Source organism: Felis catus, chromosome C1 (assembly GCF_018350175.1).
Source record: "Felis catus isolate Fca126 chromosome C1, F.catus_Fca126_mat1.0, whole genome shotgun sequence".
Lineage (NCBI taxonomy): Eukaryota > Metazoa > Chordata > Mammalia > Carnivora > Felidae > Felis > Felis catus.
In genome coordinates, this window is record NC_058375.1 from 139,941,256 (window position 1) to 139,960,208 (window position 18,953).

General features: G+C 42.5%; 1 protein-coding gene across 8 annotated transcripts in view; it reads left to right on the plus strand.

Moving 5' to 3' along the window:
* Positions 1 to 18,953, plus strand: part of LYPD6B (LY6/PLAUR domain containing 6B) — a 148,018-nt gene that overhangs the window by 76,573 nt on the left and 52,492 nt on the right. Inside the window, exons 1-2 of one of the 8 annotated variants that reach the window (XM_019838089.3) lie at positions 4,220 to 4,395; positions 4,510 to 4,575. The exons of 4 other annotated variants lie outside the window; for them this stretch is intronic. The gene's annotated coding sequence lies outside the window, so the exon portion shown is untranslated. Of the gene's footprint in view, positions 1 to 4,219; positions 4,396 to 4,509; positions 4,576 to 18,953 lie in introns of those variants that run through there. 3 more of the 8 variants (XM_045033756.1, XM_045033753.1, XM_045033754.1) reach the window with 3 other exon arrangements.

Genomic DNA, 18,953 nt, shown 5'->3' on the forward strand with positions numbered 1-18,953 from the left:
GAGGATACATTACATTACTGACCCTCCTCCACCTTCTAACAAATACCCTTCCCCTCTATTAAAAAAAAAAAAATTTAATGATGTGACTGTACACATTGTTTCACATCTTGCAGGTATTAGAACTCTTCCATATCATAAACATTGTGTTGCCTCATTCTAATATTCGGTTATCTGACAAGACCATAATTTAATCATTCCCACATTGATGGACATTAAGGTTTTTATGTCTTTTGTGGTAACAGTCAATACTGTGATGAAAATCCTTGCACACTCTTCTGTTTTTGCACATTTGTAAGTATCTATAGGGAGAAAATCCTGGGAATGGATTGGCGGGCATAGGGCAAATGTGCATTTTAAATTTTGATAGATACTGCCAAATCATATCAATTTTCATTCTCACCCTGGCTGAGAGTTCATGTTTTCTTACAACCTAACCAACACCTTGTTTTGCCCTATTTTGTGTTTCTAATATAGGCAGGAAGTGCTATTTTATTGTAGTTTAATTTGCATTTCTCTTAGAGTGAAGTTGAATTCAGAGATAAACAATATTGTAGTTTTGTTTCCTCAAGATTTTAAGTAATCTCCACACCCAGTGTGGGGCTGGAACTTACAACCCCAAGATCCAGAGTTGCATGCTCTACTGAAGAGCCAGCCAGGTGCCCCAGAGATAAACAATATTGTATTTTGGTCAAGGAATGTGGTGTGTATGACCAGGATTCTTTGAAGTGTGTTGAGACTTCTTGGAAACCTAGTACATGGATAATTTTATAAATGCTCCCCCGTGCTTTAAAAAGAAAAGTGAATTTGTTTCGTTGGGAATAGGGTTTTGAGCACATTTTTAGATTAATCTTACTGGCAAAGTTCACATTGTCTCTAACCCTACTATTTGTTTTCTGCATATTTTCTCAGATTACCTCTTTCAGAAGAGAACATCTACCACTCAGTACATCTTCCCATTTGTCCTTACAGTTGTCAGCTTTCGATGGATATTTTTGTAGGCTATGTAGTTTAGGAACATTGTAGTTATTTCTTCTTGGGGTATTCTAAGCATGAATTGTTTTCTTTTTGTCTTAGATATTAATGTTGTTACACCAGCTTTTTCTCTCTTCAGGTGGTTTTGGTATCTTTTTTCACATTCTTACATACTTTCTATCACTTTGTTCTGATATTCTAGAAACGTTCATTGAAGACTATAAATGAATCACATTTGTAAACCCATTTAGCATTTTGTATTCTGATAGATGAGTTTAATAGGGTCATAATTTCTGAATTACTGATACATTGAATATTTTTCTGCTGTATTTTGTATCTGTTATATAAAGCCCTTTTTTCCCTTTTGCTACTTAAAAAATAGTTTCTAGCTTTTGCTGGATTAATCTGATCCCCCACCCCCACCCCACCCACACACACCTCATTAGAAGCTCATTTAGTTTTCTAGGGCACTGTAACAATGTGCCACCAACTGGATGGCTCAAAACCCTAGAAATTTATTCTCTCACAGTTCTGGAGGTTAGAAGTCTGAAATCAAGGTTTCAGCCTTGTTCCCTCTGAAGGCTGGGGGAGGAATCCTTTCTTGGGTTATCTTTGCTTCTGGTAGTTTCCTGGAAGTTGTTGGCATTCCTTGGTTTGCAGCTGCATCGCTACAATCCCTGCCTTCCTGGTTCCTTATGGGTCCCTGAGTGATTTCTGCTCTTAGTTTATTATTTCCTTCTCTCTGCTTGCTCTGGGTTTATATTGCTCTTTTTCTAGAATCTTGAGGTGGGAGCTTAGAGTGATTTGAGACCTTTTCTGATATTTGTATTTAATACTATGAATTTTCCTCTCTGAACTGCTTTAACTGTTGTGCAGATTTTAATATATTGTATTTTCATTTTCATTCAGTTAAATATATTTTAATATTTCCTTTAAGTCTTTGTCTTTGACCAGCAGGTTATTTATTTACTTTTAATGTTTATTTTACAGAGAGAGAGAGAGAGAGAGAGAGAGAGAGAGAGAGAGAGAGAGAGAGAGAGAGGAGAGTGAGTGAGAAGGGGAGGGGCAGAGACACAGGGAGACACAGAATCCAAATCAGGCTCCAGGCTCTGAGCTGTCAGCACGGAGCCTGACGTGGGGCTTGAACTCATGAGCACTGAGATGAGATCATGATCCGAGCTGAAGTTAGATGTTCAGCTGACTGAGCCACCCAGGCACCCCTGACCAGTAGATTATTTAAAACTATGTTATTTAGTTTTCAATTATTTGAATATTTTCCTGGTATTTTTCTGTTACTGGCTTCTGGTTTGATTTATTGTGGTTGGAGAATACGCTCTGGCTGATCTAAAATCTTGTTTGTAGAAGCTTGTTTTATAGTCCATGATCTGGTCTCTCTTGGTCTGTGCTTCATGAGAATTTGAAAAGAATGGGTGTTCTGTTTTGGGTTGGAGTGTTCTATAAATGTCTGTTAGATTCTGTTGGTTGATGATATTGTCCTTTTATATTCCTCTATATCCTTGCCAATATTTTGTCTAGTTGCTCTATCAATTGTTGAGGGAGGGTGAGTACATTTTTAAAAGTTTTTACCCCAGAATATATTTCTCCTCTTTGAGGACTAAAATAGTATCTGAATTTATAAGGAGCACTTCTTATCTGACCGTCCAATAGACCGTGGGGGTTAGGCGACTGCGATGTCCCCTCCTTACACCCTTAACTCAAAAGCAGACTACACGTGTCAGCTGATGGAGAGAAACACAGTGAATTACACTGTGGAGGAAGAGAAAATAGTAATGATTTGAAATTCCCACATCCATAAAAAATTAACTGATCTCTTAATACCCAGGCTTGCCCTGCTCTAGTTCATCTTCTAGGCTTACCCTATATACTCAACCCTGCTGCATGTTAGAACCTCCTGGGATGCTTTTTTAAAAATACTGATGTTTTAGCCCCCACTCCAGACCAATCAAATTAGAATCTGTTGGTGTGCCTCTGGGCTTTGGTCTTCATTAAGAGCTCCCCAGGTGAGTTCATTGCCCAGCCAGGGGATTGCCTAGCTAATCTCTCCACATGTTTGTGAGGCACCTGCCATCTGCAGGCCGTGCTAGGTCTGCGGGGGCGCAACTGAGGAAGGTCCTTGCTTTTTCTGGGAATGAGGTCCCATAGCATTTTCTGAAGGTCTTCTACTTGAGACTCAGTTAACGTTTCTTACTCGGTTGACCTAATCACAAGTCACTAATCAACTACCTGCGATATGAGTGAAAAAAATTAGGAGGGTGAAGGGAGTTGGAGGGTGGCATCCCAGCATTTAATCAGGGAAATAAGAGATACTGCATCCTTAACATTCTTTATTTTTGCCACTTTTCTGTTTGCTGGGCGATAGGCTTACCCATCTGTACACCCCATTGATATACTTTTCTTATTTCCTACATTTTCTTGGACTAAAACTCTCAAATTCATCCTTTCTCTCTCTACTTGATTGATTAAAATTTACAGATCTTAATTGTTTTCTTTAGGGACTTCTGTTTTTAAAAATTAACATTTTACTTTAAGTTCTAGATGTATAGAAAAGGTGAAAAGATAGTGCATTGAGTTCCCATGTACCCTACACCTACTTCCTGCTGTTATTAGCGTCTTAACATTAATGTGGTACATCCATCAAAATTAATGAGCCAATGATGATAAGTTATAATTAACTAAAGTCCATATTTATTCACATTTCCTTGGTTTTTACCTAATGTCTTTTATCTGTCCCAGGACTCCATCTAGGATGCCACATTACATTTGTGGACTATCTCTGGTCTTTTAAAATTATTCATAAAGTCATTGAGTAGCTGTCTTTCTGATAAAACAAGAACATCAACACACTTTAACTCCCCTTGGTTTTTGCATCCCAGCTTCTTGGCTAGTGTCATGTAAATTTTGGTTCCGATTGGGTTTTCAGAACATAAATGCCATTGAGTTTTTCATCAGGGCAATAGGATGTTTGGTGGGAAATGGCTGTTCTTGGTCTTCCTGTATGGAGGATGTCAGTAAAAACCACAAGTCTACACCAACCAAGTTTTGGCTATCCTGTTTGATGGTTTTAGAAATTTGTCTTATGAAACTACAGAATGATGTTTTCTCAAATCACCCCACAAGAATGGCAAAGGAAATTAACTGTGTGTGACAAAAACTTGTCTTTTCAATGCCGGTAGTTTCTAGACCCTGATTTCTCTGTCTGATTCTCTTTTGAGGAGCAGAAAGATGGAATCATCATGAGAGGCAGTAAATAACACCCACAGAGTTTAATTGTTTTTAAAATTGCAATGATAACTAATGAAATGCTAAGATGTGAACAGCTGCACAAGAATATTTAACGGATTTCTTGGAGCCATCCCCACTTTTGATGGGACTTTTAAAAAGGCTACTTCATGGAAACACATAGTGAGTACTTGTTTTATATTTCACATATAAAGTGAGAAACCAGCCTGAGGATTGGCAAGAACAGAATTCTCTGTTTTTTCTGCCCAAGCCGCTCATCTTCGTTCTCTTCGGCAGGTGGACAGCACACAGCCACAGCCTAGGTGGGGGCCTGATGGTGGTCAGCAGGCACTGCCGGGTGAGGTGAGATCCATTCAACCTGGAGGGTGAGGGTTGTCTCTGTGGAGGTATCACCTGAGCTCAGTCTTGAAAGATGAGCAGGATTTTTCACTTGATATGCATATATTAAGCTTGGACTGTGTACCCGTCACTGTTAGGACCGGGACCCTTGGGTGAAATAAGTTATGCCTTTCGCCCTGGGGGAGCTCCCAGTTTGGGGGGGGGGAACTGATGCTTCAGTGGCTGCAGCCTAGTGCAGGGGATGACCAACCGTGGCCCGTGGGACCCAGGCTATCCTGCCACCTGTTTTTCAGTGGCCCATGAGCTGAGAATGATTTTTATAAGGCAAAGAGCATACAGAGATGGGTATGGGGTCCCCCACCACTGCTTTTTTGGGGGGTGCTTCTGGCTAAAGCAGAGCCCCTATCTGCCCCTTTAGATAATAGCCTAGTGTTTTATGGGTTAGAATTGCAGCACACTTGTGGGCTACATGGACACAGCTAGATCAGACTGGGGATGTCAAGGAAGTAACCCCCATATGAGGAATTGCAGAACTAAACATCTGAGTCCTTCCACTTGGTATGCCTTCAAATATACCAACTTTCCTCTTTTCCTCCTCTGATTTTTTTTTCCTTTTAAGACTTATTCTTTCATCTGCTCCTTAGAAAACATGGCTTCAGTTGTTCTTGTTGCTGTGTATTGATTGTATTCCTTTTTCTCTCTGTATCTCTAAAGCAGGGTTTCTTAAACCTATGGCTGGGGCTTCAGGGGTTCTGAGAACCCCTAAAGTGAAAGCCAACCGATGAACTCGTGTTGACCTGGACATAGGGTTCATGAACCTGTCATTAGAATCTCTAAGAGGTCCGTCATTCAAAAATGTTGAGAAACTTTTTTTTTTAATATTTTTAATGTTTATGTCTCTTTGAGAGAGAGAGAGAAACCGAGTACAAGTGGGGGAGAGGCAAAGAGAGAGGGGAACCCAGAATCCAAAGCAGGCTCCAGGCTCTGAGCTGTCAGCACAGGGCCCGATGCAGGGCTCGAACTCACGAACCGTGAGATCGTGACCTGAGCTGAATTCAGACGCCTGACCAACTGAGCCACCCAGGCACCCTGAGAAACTGTTTTAAAGTGGATTTCTCAAAACCACAGTCAGTCCTGCTGATGCTGGGTCTGACCAGTGCAGAATCAAGCAGAGGGATTGTGAATTCCCTTCTGTTAATCCAGGCCAGGATTACAATAGCTTTGTTCTCTCCTTTGATGTGTAGTGAGAAGCTCCTCTCAAAGTACTATGTTCTTGGGCTCCAGGTGCAGTTTGTGTCTTTCTGGGATACAGGGGTTATCAGAGGATGTCGGTCTGGATGCTCGAGAAAGCAGGATGGAGAAGGATCAAGGTGTCAGTAATTTATTTGGAAGACGCAAGCTCCAGGTGTGGGCACCAGGGAAGAGCAGTGGGACAGGGATGGAGGTGCTGCTCGGGTGTGCTGGCTGGTACCTTTCCACAAGCCATGAAGAACTGTATCTGTCTCCCAGTAGCTTGATCACCTGGCCCAGCACTTCTCTAGGAGGGTTCCACGGAGGGGCTATCCCTCCAAACGTTCCTAGGAGGGAGAAAGGAGAATGGGTTTATCTGCTGGCCTCACTTCGTGTCCTTTTCACGTTGGTGATTTTTCACGTGAAGCGGCAACTCTGCTTTGTCTGAAGCTGGCATTCTCCACCCTTCACGACCTGGTCAGGAAGCTGGGTACTGCACTCCACAGTGTGGCAGTCTAGTCCAAAAGTGTGTGTGTGGGGGTGACCAGTGAAAGTGGAGATGACAGTCACACAAAGGGAAATTGGAGGTAGACTTGATGGAATCAGAGAAGGTACACGAGGCTTAGTTTCTAGTAACAGAAAAGGCGGACCTCTGAAGAAGCAGCAGGTGGAATGGGGGCAGAACTTCTGGGCAGAAGGAACCTATTACCAAAAGTAAAAGTAAGAGAGTGGAGAGAGGCAAGGAGCTAGTCCTGCTGAGGTTGTGTGTTCCTCCTCCTATGCGTCCATGTGATACTTACTAAGCTTCTAGTCTGTGCCAAGGGGGTATAGGGGTGAACAAGAACAGACATAGTATCTCCTCTCACAGAGCTTAAAATCCAGTGCCAGAGATGGATATTAATCACTTCATCATACTAGCAAATGTAAAATTGCAACTATGTTAAGCACTCCCAGGAGAATGAAAAGTAGACTTCTTTGAGAGCCTTTACTAGATAGAGTTGAGCACAGTGAGAGAGGTCAGAGAAGGCTTTCCAGGCAAAATGGCTCACAAACTGAAATAGGAAGGACTGGTAAGAGCTAAGGGCAAGAGAAAGAGATGGGAGAGCTTTCTAGATTGGGGGACACCATGTCCAAAGGCTTTGTGGTAGGGTGGAACATGGAAAAGGTGAAGGTCAGGGAGGAGGCCAATGTGACCAGAGCAGATAGAGCACCAAGGAGAACGGTTGGGGTGGAGATTGGGTGTATGTGGCCGGGCCATGCCAGGCTGTGTGAAAGGAGTTTCTCTTTTCTCTGAGGAGCAATGGGAAATTGCTGGAGGAATTTAAGTAAAAGGTTATAATCACATTAGGGGTAATTTGGAAAACCCAGGCAAGAAAACCCCCAGATTTTGTAGACCCTCTGAGCTTGAGACTGTCCTATGAGAACTGTGACTTTTGGAGCCATTCCTGAAACACTCAAATATTAACGACCCCAAGGATGTGAAGGAAAAACAACTCCAGGAAAATCCCTGAAGTAACAAACAAGAGTCATTAGAGGCTTTTGGACTGGTAGCTGTGGGAGACCCTCACACTAACTTGCTGGCCCTAGGAACATTTTTCAAAGTGATACAGAGCTTTTTTTTTTTTTTTTAAAGACTATTATCTCTTAGACTTCCTAGTAACATTGTCTAGTAGGGAGAGAAACTGGGGGTGCCCACATGGAAAGTTCTAGAACTGAATGTGGAATACAGACCTCTTTCTGAGGCCCCATCTCACCAGTGGTAATGCTGGGTGATGGGCAGGTGAAAGGCTTCTCTCATTCAGTCTTGGACCAGGACTCTGCACGGGAAGGTGCACAATCCCAGGTTCTTAATGGTTCCTTCCTCCCGACCATTGACTCAAATTCTGTTTGAGAATTACTGTGCCTGAGCCCCCAATGCCTATTCTGCTTCTAGGAGCTTTGGGGATCGTTTTGTGGCCCATAACTCTGTACATTCAAAACAAAGCAAAGCAGAAACCCATGGTGAAGCAATTTGAGAAAGAATTTTTTTCAGTATAACTACCAAGTTACCTTTGGCTTGTGATAAACAGAGTAATTCAACTCATTAGCCCAGGAGAAGGTATCTCTGAAGGGCAGCCCTTCTATCTCTTGAAAAGCTTTGAACAGAATTTAAATTAATTCTTATTTGGTAGAACTTATTTATGTATTGTGATTACCTCCAGTCAGAACAAATTGTCTGACGACAGGAAGCCTTAGGATTGGGTAAAGCAGGTTTGGCTGATTGCAAATGTATGCACATGAGCCCGTGTGTGTGTGTGTGTGTGTGTGTGTGTGTGTGTGTGTGTGTGTGTGCGCGCGCTCTTCTCTAACCAAGTCAGTGATGTTAGTAGTCACGTGTTTGAGCTGTGAGTACTTGCAATTCTTCCTTTTTCCTTTAGGATATTTCTAGATGGCTGCAAGAGCAGACCTCTCCTGACCCATTAATCTATGTAGTTTCGGTGTGCAAGCAGTGATAGAGTAATATCTGTATGCAAGGTTCCAATTCCTCACATTCCCTGGAGTGCTCTGCATTTTCTCTTTTGAACTGGGTAGCTGCATGTGAGAAGTTGATTTAACACATCAAATCTTGGATATTCCTTCTAAAAAGCTTTTAGGTACACTCTAAACTGTTACATTTTCCCTAGAAGATGTTGAGAAAGGAAGAGGGCCTATTTCAAGGCTCTTACCTTTTTTTTGAGTCCTAGACTCCTTTGTGAATCTGGTAATACCTCTGAGTGCTCTCCTCAAAAGAATGTCTGGGCTCATACTTCCTTGGCCTGTCTCTTTCTTGCTCTTAGCTCCAGGCTCCATGTGAGTCTAGAACGGCCAGGCCTTTTGATTTCGTAAGACAAGTTAGAAATACAGATTTGTGTGTGTGTGTGTTTTTAAAAAATTCATTTCTTTAATGGAAAAAAAAGTGGCCAAATTAATCTCTCTCTGGGCCACTGTAGTTCTAGATAGTTCTAGAGTCTTCATCTTCCATAGGGTCTCTGAGTTCCATGTGATGTGTTTGTTTAGTTTTGCTTCACTTTTTCATGTGGGAGGCTTTCTTCAAATGTGTGATGATCCTTGACTGAAAATTCAGTGTGAATGGGTGAGGAGTATATACAGATGCTTCTCTTTTTCAGAGAAGAATTATCCAGTCAACAAGGGAGGAGGGGTGGGGTGGGACATGAAGGGAGACCGGGAGGGAGAATGCATGTCTTCCTATAGTTGGATGCTACTGTTATAGGAGCAGCTTTTTTAGTATGTAGATTATTGCTAAACTCCCAGTTTTCAGTTTTATACTTCATCCCACTGTTCAGTGTGCCCAACACTTCTGAATCCAGAGAATCTTCTTGTTAAATTTTTCCAAAATACAAAGCCCTAGTATTCTGTAGGAGATGAAGAGATGTTCCAAAGGTCTAAATTGCTCTGCTTTTAAATAATTGCTGTTTTCAACCTGGGATTGACCCCTGCCTTCTTGCTACTGGGTGTCCTCAGGCATTGAATCTCTGAAGAATTCTACAGAAATAAGATCTTTTCAGTTTCTTTACTGCTGGTTCCTTTCTCATATTCTACATACTCAGATCTCCTGTTTTAAACCCTAAAATAATTATCCCTCCACTATTTTTTTTTTTTTGACTGCAAGTTTCAACGCTGAAGAGTAGCTTAATGTTGCTGCTTCTGGTATTTTTCAGGCCATGTCACACTGTGACCTCTCCCGCCATGATCGCTACTACTCCGTGGAAGGTCCTGATTGTCCAATTTTGCAATCTCTCTCGGTCCTCCTCTTTATCACACTCAGGTCATGGTGGATTCTTGACCCTTGAGCCTTCCTGTGGCTTCCTGATTCCGGTGGCCCTTCTACTCCTGACCACTTCTCTGTCTCATCAGCTTGCTCTTCATGTGCTCTGCCCTAAATATATGCATCCCTGAAGGACATGCCCAAGGGTCTCTTCTCTCTTCTGAAACAAATGTATCCAGCTTCAAGTGCATGGCTGTTAAATTTTAAGTAGGGAATCCTGGATCTGTGTTAAGATCCCCAACCTTCTCCCTTGATTTAATCTAGCTCCTCTAAATGCTTGTTAGAGATACTTATGTGAAGAACCTGAAGAAATCTCAGATGCACATGTCTAAAACCAAATCCATCTTTTCTCCCATGGGCAGCTCTTGGGTTTCTGTGTTTTCCATTTTTGTTAAGCGTGCCACTGTCCTCCAACTCATTCAAGTTAAAATCCTTAGGGCCATTTTTTATTTACAACTTCTCACCCCAGATTCTAATTCATTGCAAGTTTCTATTGCTTTTACCTTCACAGGGTATCAAAATCTGTCCCCTGTCTTTTTTTTTTTTTAATTCAATTTAGTCAACAACAGTGTTGTCTTGGCTTCAGGAGTAGAACGCTATAATTCATTTCTTATATATGACACCCAGTGCTCATCCCAAGAAGTGCTCTCCTTAATGCGCATCACCCATTTAACCTATCCCCCTACTCACCTCCCCTCCAGCAACCCTCAGTTCTCTGTATTTAAGAGTCTCCTATGGTTTGCCTCCCTCTGTTTTTATCTTATTTTCCTTCCCTTACACTACGTTTATCCGTTGTGTTTTTCAAATTCCATTTATGGGTGAAATCATATGACATTTGTCCTTCTCTGCCTGATTTGTTTTGCTAAGCATAATACCTTCTAGTTCCATCCACATTGTTGCAAATGGCAAGATTTCTTTTTTTTTTTTTTTCATTGCTGAATAGTATTCATTTGTGTATATATACCACATCTTTCTCCATTCATCAGTCAATGGACGTTTGGGCTCTTTTCATAATTTGGCTATTGTTGATAGTGCTGCTATAAATATAGCACATGTGCCTTTTCAAATCAGCACTCCTGTATCCTTTGGATAAATACCTAGTAGTACAATTGCTGGATTGTAGAGTAGTTCTATGTCTCCTGTCTTTTGTTAACATTTGCATTGACCTTGGTTAGGACTGCGTCACCCCCGCTTGAATTATCATTCTTGCTGTTCTTCCTACCTCTGCTTGATCTTCTCTTTGGTTCATCTTCTACTCCCGTGACTCCCCAGTCCAGGTCTGGTGACATGAAAATGAACAGGAAGTTTTTAAAAACTTCATATTTCTAGACACCTCTGCTCAGGGACTGTGAATCTTTAGATCTAGGTGGGATGCAGGGATCTGAATTTTTAAAGATTCTTCCAGTGAGTAAGGCAAATTTAGAGCAATATTTGCTAAATGTATTGTGATTTTAACACAAAAAGCAATATTATATAGTTTTTATGGACATACACATGTATCTACGTGTTTCTTTCTTTGTATCAACATGGACCAGAAGGATATGCACTGAAGGGAAGTGTTTATTTCTGGGGAAGGGAGCGAAAAGGAGCTCAAGAATATTTGTCTTATTTATCTTAAAAATTCTAAAGCCAAAATGGCGAAGCATCAACGTGATTTTATTGCGAATGGAGAATTGTCATATTACGTGTACTTTCCTTCTATATTAAGCAATTTTGGAATTCTACAGATGATTCTGATACCTATCCAGTTCAAGTCCTGTAGTACTGTATAAGTGCTCATCTAAAGATGCAGATGTGACCACATCACACCTGTTTGAAAGCCTTCCATGACGCCCATCTCCTACAGAGTCCATTTCAATTCCTTGGCATAGTATTCGAGATGCTGGCCTACCTTTCTAGCCTTGTCTTCCGTTACCCACCATTCAGTCAGTGGGCCAGAAAGCTCTGTTCTTCATGGAAGCTGGAAAATGCCGTTTGCTTTCCCTGGGCTCTTGTACAGATGCTGCTGCTTCTGTACTTTATTCTCTTCCCTGACGAACCACTTTTTACTCATTGTTTATTCTTCAAGATCTCTCTTAGGTTCTACTTCTTCTAGGAAACTCTTTTCCTTTTTAAAATTCCCTTTCTGTATTTCCCACAGAATTTCATCTATATTGCTTCTATGATGTGTATAATATTGTATTAGCCTTTGTTATCCACCTTTGTGTGTCCCTGTCCTCAAATGTAACCTGCTTGAAGGCAGGGACTATATTATTTCCTTGATGTATCTTTTCTTAAGTGTATTTATTTTGAGAGAGAGCCATGAGTAATGGAGGGGAAGAGAGAGGGGAAGAGAGACAGAGAGAGAGGATCCCAAGATGACGGCTCTGCACTATCAGTGTGGAGCCAGACGCAGGGCTTGATCCCACAAACCATGAGATCATGACCTGAGCCAAAATCAAGAGTTAGATGCTTAACCGGCTGAGCCACCCAGATGCCCCTCAATATAACTTTTATTGATCAGCTGTTTCTGAGCACATGTGACATGCAAGGTGCTGTTCTAGATTATGGGGGAGATGGACATGAGTAAAGCAGAGTTCTACCCAGACTCTGTTACAAGTTTTGTGACAAGTGTTCAAGTCTCTACAGGGAGGGGAGAGAACATGCCTTCTCTGTCTGGCAGACTTTTAAATTTTAAAAGTCCAATGTGGTTGATGAAACTCACTAAAGACTCATAGATGAGTTGTCTTTTGAGTTGAGCTATTCTGTGTAAGACATGGACAGGGGGACGTGGGTCAAGATAGAAGCTTGTTGAATTAATGAATAAATCCTAGGCGGAGGGGCTTGAAAGTCTTGGAGGAACTTTGAGTTCTACTTAAGATCACTCAATGATTTACTTCCACTGCCTCTAGACCAAGTGGAGGGGACCAGTGGAAAATAAGGCTAAGGGTGGGTTTGGGCTCATTCTACTGGACCTGGATGCTAAACTGTACAGAGATTGGGCTTCATTTGGTTAGATGCCACTGAAAGTTTGGGGACAGGGTTGCGGCATGCTTGGGCTCTGTTGAAAGCAGCAGCGTAGGGCATGGTAGTTAAGAAAGCTGGCAGAGCAGGTAGGAGACAGGAGAATCCAGCTGGGGGCAGGCTGGTTAGGCATCAGGCCTGGAAAACGGGGGACAGGCATAAGTACTTTTGTAGAATAGAACTGATTGAACTGTACTTCATCACTGCGAATTATGGAGCTGATTGGAACTGGGGAGCAAGTAGGTGAACACCCTTGACCATGACTCAAAGAGTTCAGCCTGGGTCCTGAGTAGGAAATGAGTCCATTAATATGAAGAAGAGCATTGGGAAGAAGATGGGGTCTTCTGGTACAGAGGATATGTTCTGACTTCGAATTTTAGTGGGTTTAATAGTATTCTCCAAACTAGATATATCTAGGTCCTAACCCCCAGTACCTGTGAATGTGACCTTATTTGGAAATAGGGTCTCTGTGGGGCACATGGGTGGCCCAGTCATTTAAAGGTCTAACTCTTGATTTCAGTTTGGGTCATGATCTCTCAGTCATGAGATAGAGCCCTGAGTCGAGCTCCGTGTCAGGCTCTTTGCTGGGGATGGAGACTGCTTAAGATTCTCTCCCTCTCTCTGCTCCTCCTCTGCTCGTGCACTAGCATGTGTTCTCTTTCTCAAAAAAAAAAAAAAAAAAAAAAAAAAGTCTTTGCAGATGTAAACAAGTTAAGGATTTTAGGATGAGCTCATGCTGGATTTAGGGTGAGCCCTAGGTCCAGCGGCAGATGTCCTGAGAAGAGAGGGGGAGAGGTGACCAGAACCCCAGGAAAAGGGCATGGGCAGATAGAGGTACAGAGTGTAGGTACAGTTATACAGACACACACAACGGAGTGTCAGCAGCCACCAGAGAGTAGGAGGGACATGGGTTCTCTCTGAGCTTCCAGAGGGCTTTGGCCCTGCTGACACCTTGATTTTGGACTTCTGGCCTTCAGAACTGTGAGAAAATAAACATTTGTTGTTTCAAGTCACTGAATTTGTGGTATTTTGTTACAGCAGTCCTAGGAAACATACAGATATGCTCAGATTTTAAAACAGGACAAGAATTTACCAACCTTGAAGCTCATCTGCAATTTTGCTGTCTTCTATGATTGATCCACTGGATCCTCTGTGGACATTCTTGTGACGATCCTGTTGGTGTTCTCAGTTCAGTGAGGGGGTGGGGGTCAGAGAGAGGAGGGAGTTGTGTTTTTTATTAAATGAAGCAGGTAGAGTGGATTTTCTCCTTTCCAGGGAAAACTGTTTCAAAAGCAAGCAGCAAAAAAAAAGTTAATGAACCCTTACCGAGTTTGCATTTTGTGTCCAACACTATTCTCGGCCCCAAAAAGGAGATAAGAATAAGATTCTCTATAGACTCTTGAGGTGCTCACAACTCAGTACTTGAAACAGAGCCATTAGCAAAGTGAATGTGTAATAAGTTGTTAGAGGTATAAGGAAGATTGACCTGGATAAGGAACCTTATTTTATTTTATTTTATTTTATTTTATTTTATTTTATTTTATTTTATTTTATTTTACTGTTATTAATTGGATACTTAAATATTCATCATTGAGTTTCAGATTCTGTGACAGAGTCACTCAACAGTATGTGTCCCTTGATTCCATTAAGGTCAAATTACCCCTTGGTTGAAGGCACGATGCATGCTGATTTAACAGCAGAGCCCTGGAATTTGTAGGCTGAGAAATCATCCTTCCTTTTCTCACTTCCTTGCTAGGAAAATGCTGTGCAGCCCGCAGAATCAGCAGGGGGTGGGAGCACAATCACCCTCCGGTAATGGGAACTGAATAAATTCAAGTGCTGTCTTATCTAAATGGTTTGACAAGTTCCCATTCGCCTGGCTAATTGCATCAGTCTGTTCTTTTTTTCCATGGGGCTGGGACTTGGCAGGCTTGAGAGTTAGCCTGAGTGTTAGTGGTCCCCTGCCACTGGAATGCACCCTGGACAGGAGCCCCCACCCCATGACCACAGCCCTGAGAGGACCCAGGAGACTTGTTTGCTGACCCCAGGAGTGCTTGGGGGTATTACTTCTAATAGATTTCACATTTGTTTCAGGACACTCCAGGCAAAGCCGTGTCGAGCTTGTGTTGGCTTGGGGAGGTGGCCGGAGCGAGACTGAGAGCTGGAGGAAACTAACGGAGCTGGAACATGAGCACAGGCTAGGTTGCCCCCTTGTGCCTCCTCTGTCACTGGTGACTTACTGCCAACAGTCCAGTCTCTGGTTCAGTCTGTGGTTCCTCCCCTGAGTGCAATGCAGTCTCCTTCAAGCCATAGCACCTGGAGCCAGACCCAATGCCTACCTATGCTATAGGCTAAACATTATCTATGGAGAACGAAAATTAGGCTATGGTGTTCATGGCTCCCAGTGCTAACAAAGGACTTCGGCTCTCCTGTATGAACTTCTCCAGTGAAGTAGAAAGTAATTACTTGTAATCGTCTTGAGGCAACTGGGAGTCCTCTTGCCCCTGATAATCTCTTGCTCTGGACTTGTTTCTGTAATGTGCAAGGCTCTCTGGTGCCCAACCTCTCCTTTCCTTTTAAAAAGAGAGGGAACTAATGTGGGTTAAGGCATCTGAGCCAGCCTTAGGTATTAAGGCAAGAGAAATTTAGACATGGTTTCTGGGAAAAGTATCTTAAAAATTGTTTGCAGGCTGACTTCTGGTTAGTAGAGAGCATTTGGGAAAGGCAGAGAGAGTTCCTATAGTTTTGGAAGTCAGAGGTCTTGGGACAGGCATTGGTCCCCTGTTTTATAGTTGGGGACCTCAGGGTATTTGTGAGGTGTTCTTACTTGTCACTTTGGATTTAGAGATTGCCCTGGTTGGGGATAAGGAAATGAATGACAGCGAGGCCCTTAAGAGGAATAGGAGACAAGAGTGTCCTTGCCACCTGCACAGTCTCCTCTCTGGAAATCAGAGGAGAAAGAAAAGGGGAAGGAGTGTTAGTTGTCTTGGGCTGCCATAATAAGTACCACAGACTAGGTGGCATAATCAACAGAAATCTCTTATCTCACAGTTCTGGAGCCTGGAAGTCTGAGATGAACGTGTAGGCAGGTTTGGTTTCTTCTGAGGTCTCTCTCCTTTACTTCCCATGGTCCTCTTCTCCCTGTGTCGTCACATGATCTCCCCTCTGTACAGGTCTGTGTCTAAATTACTTCTTACAAGGACAGCAGTCGTATTGGTTTAGGGCCCACCCTAAGCACCTCATTTTAATTTAATCACCTATTTAAAGACCTTGTCTCTAAGTATAGTCACATTCTGAGGTACCAGGGGGTTAGGACTTCAACATATGAATTTTGGAGGAAAGAGGATACAATTCAGCCCATAACAGAAAGTAATTGGCATTCTACCAAGTTCAAGTTTAATTTTGTGTCCTCTGATGAACCCTGATTGCCTTATTGGATTCTCATCTTTGAAAATGGATCCAGGCCACGGGACAATATTTTTGAGAGTATGTGTGTGTTTACGCACAAGAAAGGTTTGAATGAACTTAACAAAAGTTGGAGGATCCGAATAATTACCACAGATGAAATTTTCATACTCAAGTTGTGCCCCCATCCACATCCCAAATGCATATTATTGATGCCCTTGGAAGAGGGGTAGAGTAATTACTTGTGACAGAGAACTGAGTGCCTTCTCATGCTGGGGTTTCCTGATTAGACTAGTTGGAGATCCTTCACTTCAGCATCCTACTTTCAGCCTGTTTGGGGCCGGCTTCTACAACCCATGGAAATATCTCTTGTTTCAGAGGCAATGGACTCTTTACCTATATACTAAAAGGCACAATCTTAACAGTGTTCATTTTGTGTTTATCTACAAAAAACTCTTGCTTTTGAAGTCTGTCTTAAAAAACATACAGGAAGGGGGCATCTAGGTGGCTCATTTGGCTGAGTGTCTGACTTTGGCTCTGGTCACGATCTCTCATTTGTTGAGTTTGAGCCCCATATCGGGCTTGCTCCTGTCAGCTCAGACCCCACTTCAGATCCTCTCCCTCTCTCCCTCCCTGACTTGTGTACTCTCAAAATAAGTATTTAATTTTTTTTAATGTTTATTCATTTTTGAGAGAGACAGTGTGCTTAGTCGGACGCTTAACCCACTGAGCCACCCAGGTGCCCCTCACGATAAATAAAACGTTAAAACACACAGGAGGAACTCCAGGCTAAATTGTCTATATTTTTGTAAAACCACTTTTGTTGGTCGGATGACATAGTCCCCGTCAACCGAACACAAAAGTAGTGATGAACTTCAGCTCAGCCAATTGTTAACAATCTGGGATGACAGCAGATCCTCCCAGCTGAGAAGTTCATGCCGAACAAAGTGGCCTCGATTCTCTGTGGTTCTTGATTTTTGCCTGCGATTCCCTCATCAGTGTACAGAATTGGTTGTTTCTCGTCAACTTCCCGTGGACGTCTTTTGATGACTCATCCTGGGCCACTTGTGTGAATTCAGGTGTGTGGTGGCATCCCCCCTTGGCACCACCTGCTCTTTTATACCCTCGAAAGGTGAAAACTGGAGTGAGGTGCAGGTTCTCGCTTTCTCTTTCAACTGTTACACTGTCTTGCTGGGGAGGTGCTGTGGAAACACCCATGTTTCCACACAGAAGGCTTGTTCCCTGATGGATGTGCCTAGAAATGCAAAGCTGATGCATGGCAAGCCAGCTACGGGAAGATGTGCTTTTCTAGTTGATTCTGTCAGGGTATTTTATCTGCAGGGATGGGAGTTTCTGGCTGTTGACATCAGCTGCTCGGCTAGAAGCTCATTATCACAGGGTCGGGGGTCAAGAACGACACTGTGTAAGCTGTGGGCACCATGATAAGAAGCACTGTGGAGCACACTGGCCGCATAGTGGGGGTACTCTGGTCTCACTTCAGCTTTGAACATGAAGAACATTCATTAAGATTGTGCGTGAGATTCCCCTGACCCTTAGGGAGGAAAAACTACTTAGACTTTTGTTTCCTTGCTGCTGCTACCGGTTCTGAAATGAGGATTCATGTGATTAATTGGCTCCTTGTGGAGTAGCACTTCTGGCTCTTACATACTGTTCTTAGAATAAAGTTAATGTTTAAAAAAATCAAACTTCTCACATTGTAAATATTCAATACTTGTTGAATTAATTATATTAAAAAAATCATTCCAGGGTAAACAAAACATGGTAAATACTAGCAATGGAATATTATTCAGCCATAAAAAATGGAATTCTGGTACATGGTCTAACATGGATGGACCTTGAAAACATGCTACGTGAAATACTCGAATGGGCAAATATTACATTGCTTCACTCGTGAGGTACCAAATAGACAAACTTAACAGAGACAGGAAGTAGGATAGGTGTTACCCGGGGCTGTAGGAGGGGGCGGGGGGGTCTCATTGTTAATGGATACAGAGATTCTGTTTGGGATAATGAAAAAGTTCTGGAAATGGATGGTGGTGATGGTTGGATGACATTGTAGATATAGTTAGTGCCACACACAGTTTTACACTTAAAAATAGTTAAAATAGGGGAGCCTGGGTGGCTCAGTTAAGCGTCTGCCTCCTGATTTTGGTTCAGGTCATGATTTCACGGTTGGTGGGTTCTAGCCCCACGTGGGCTCTGTGTGGACAGTGCAGAGCCTGCTTGGGTTTTTCTCTCTCCCTCTCTCTTTGACCCTCATGTGCATGTGTGCGTTCTCTCTCTCTCTCTCTCTCAAAAACTTAAAAAATAGTTAAAATAGTAAATTTTTTGTTATGTATATTTTACCACAATAAAAAAGTCTTGAAAATTGATTCCAGTGCAGGAAGGATCTATAAGACTTCTACAGACTCAAACATAGTTAAACCTTCCCTTTTTTAGACCTGCATTGCCTGAGCTTTATTAACCTGTCTGAAGGCAGTTTTTTGGTGGCTCTGCCCCTGATCATCAGTAGAGAAAACCTTTACTCCAGGCAGTTGCCAGGGAACACAGCCTAAGGTAGTGTAGGCCACTTCCCACCCAGCTTTGCAGTGGAGAAATATTTCTGGGAACTATCTCAAAGGATATGGGGTTCATTAACTCTTCCAGCAATTCTCATTTTTATCCCTGGATCAAGCCAGATGATCAGATTGCTGTGTGCTTGGGCTTCTTTTTGGCCTTGCTAAATCACGTTAGTGAATTGTGCTTTGGCATCATGTCTCACTGAGGGATGCAGTAAGAGGCATTATAGGAGACTATATATGTAGAGGCCCTTCTAATTACTTTGCCTCCTGACCCTTCAGTGTGGATGTTAAAGGATACTTGAAGAATTTACCCAAGGAGGGGAAGGTTAACACCTCGGGAGAGATTTTCTTTCTTC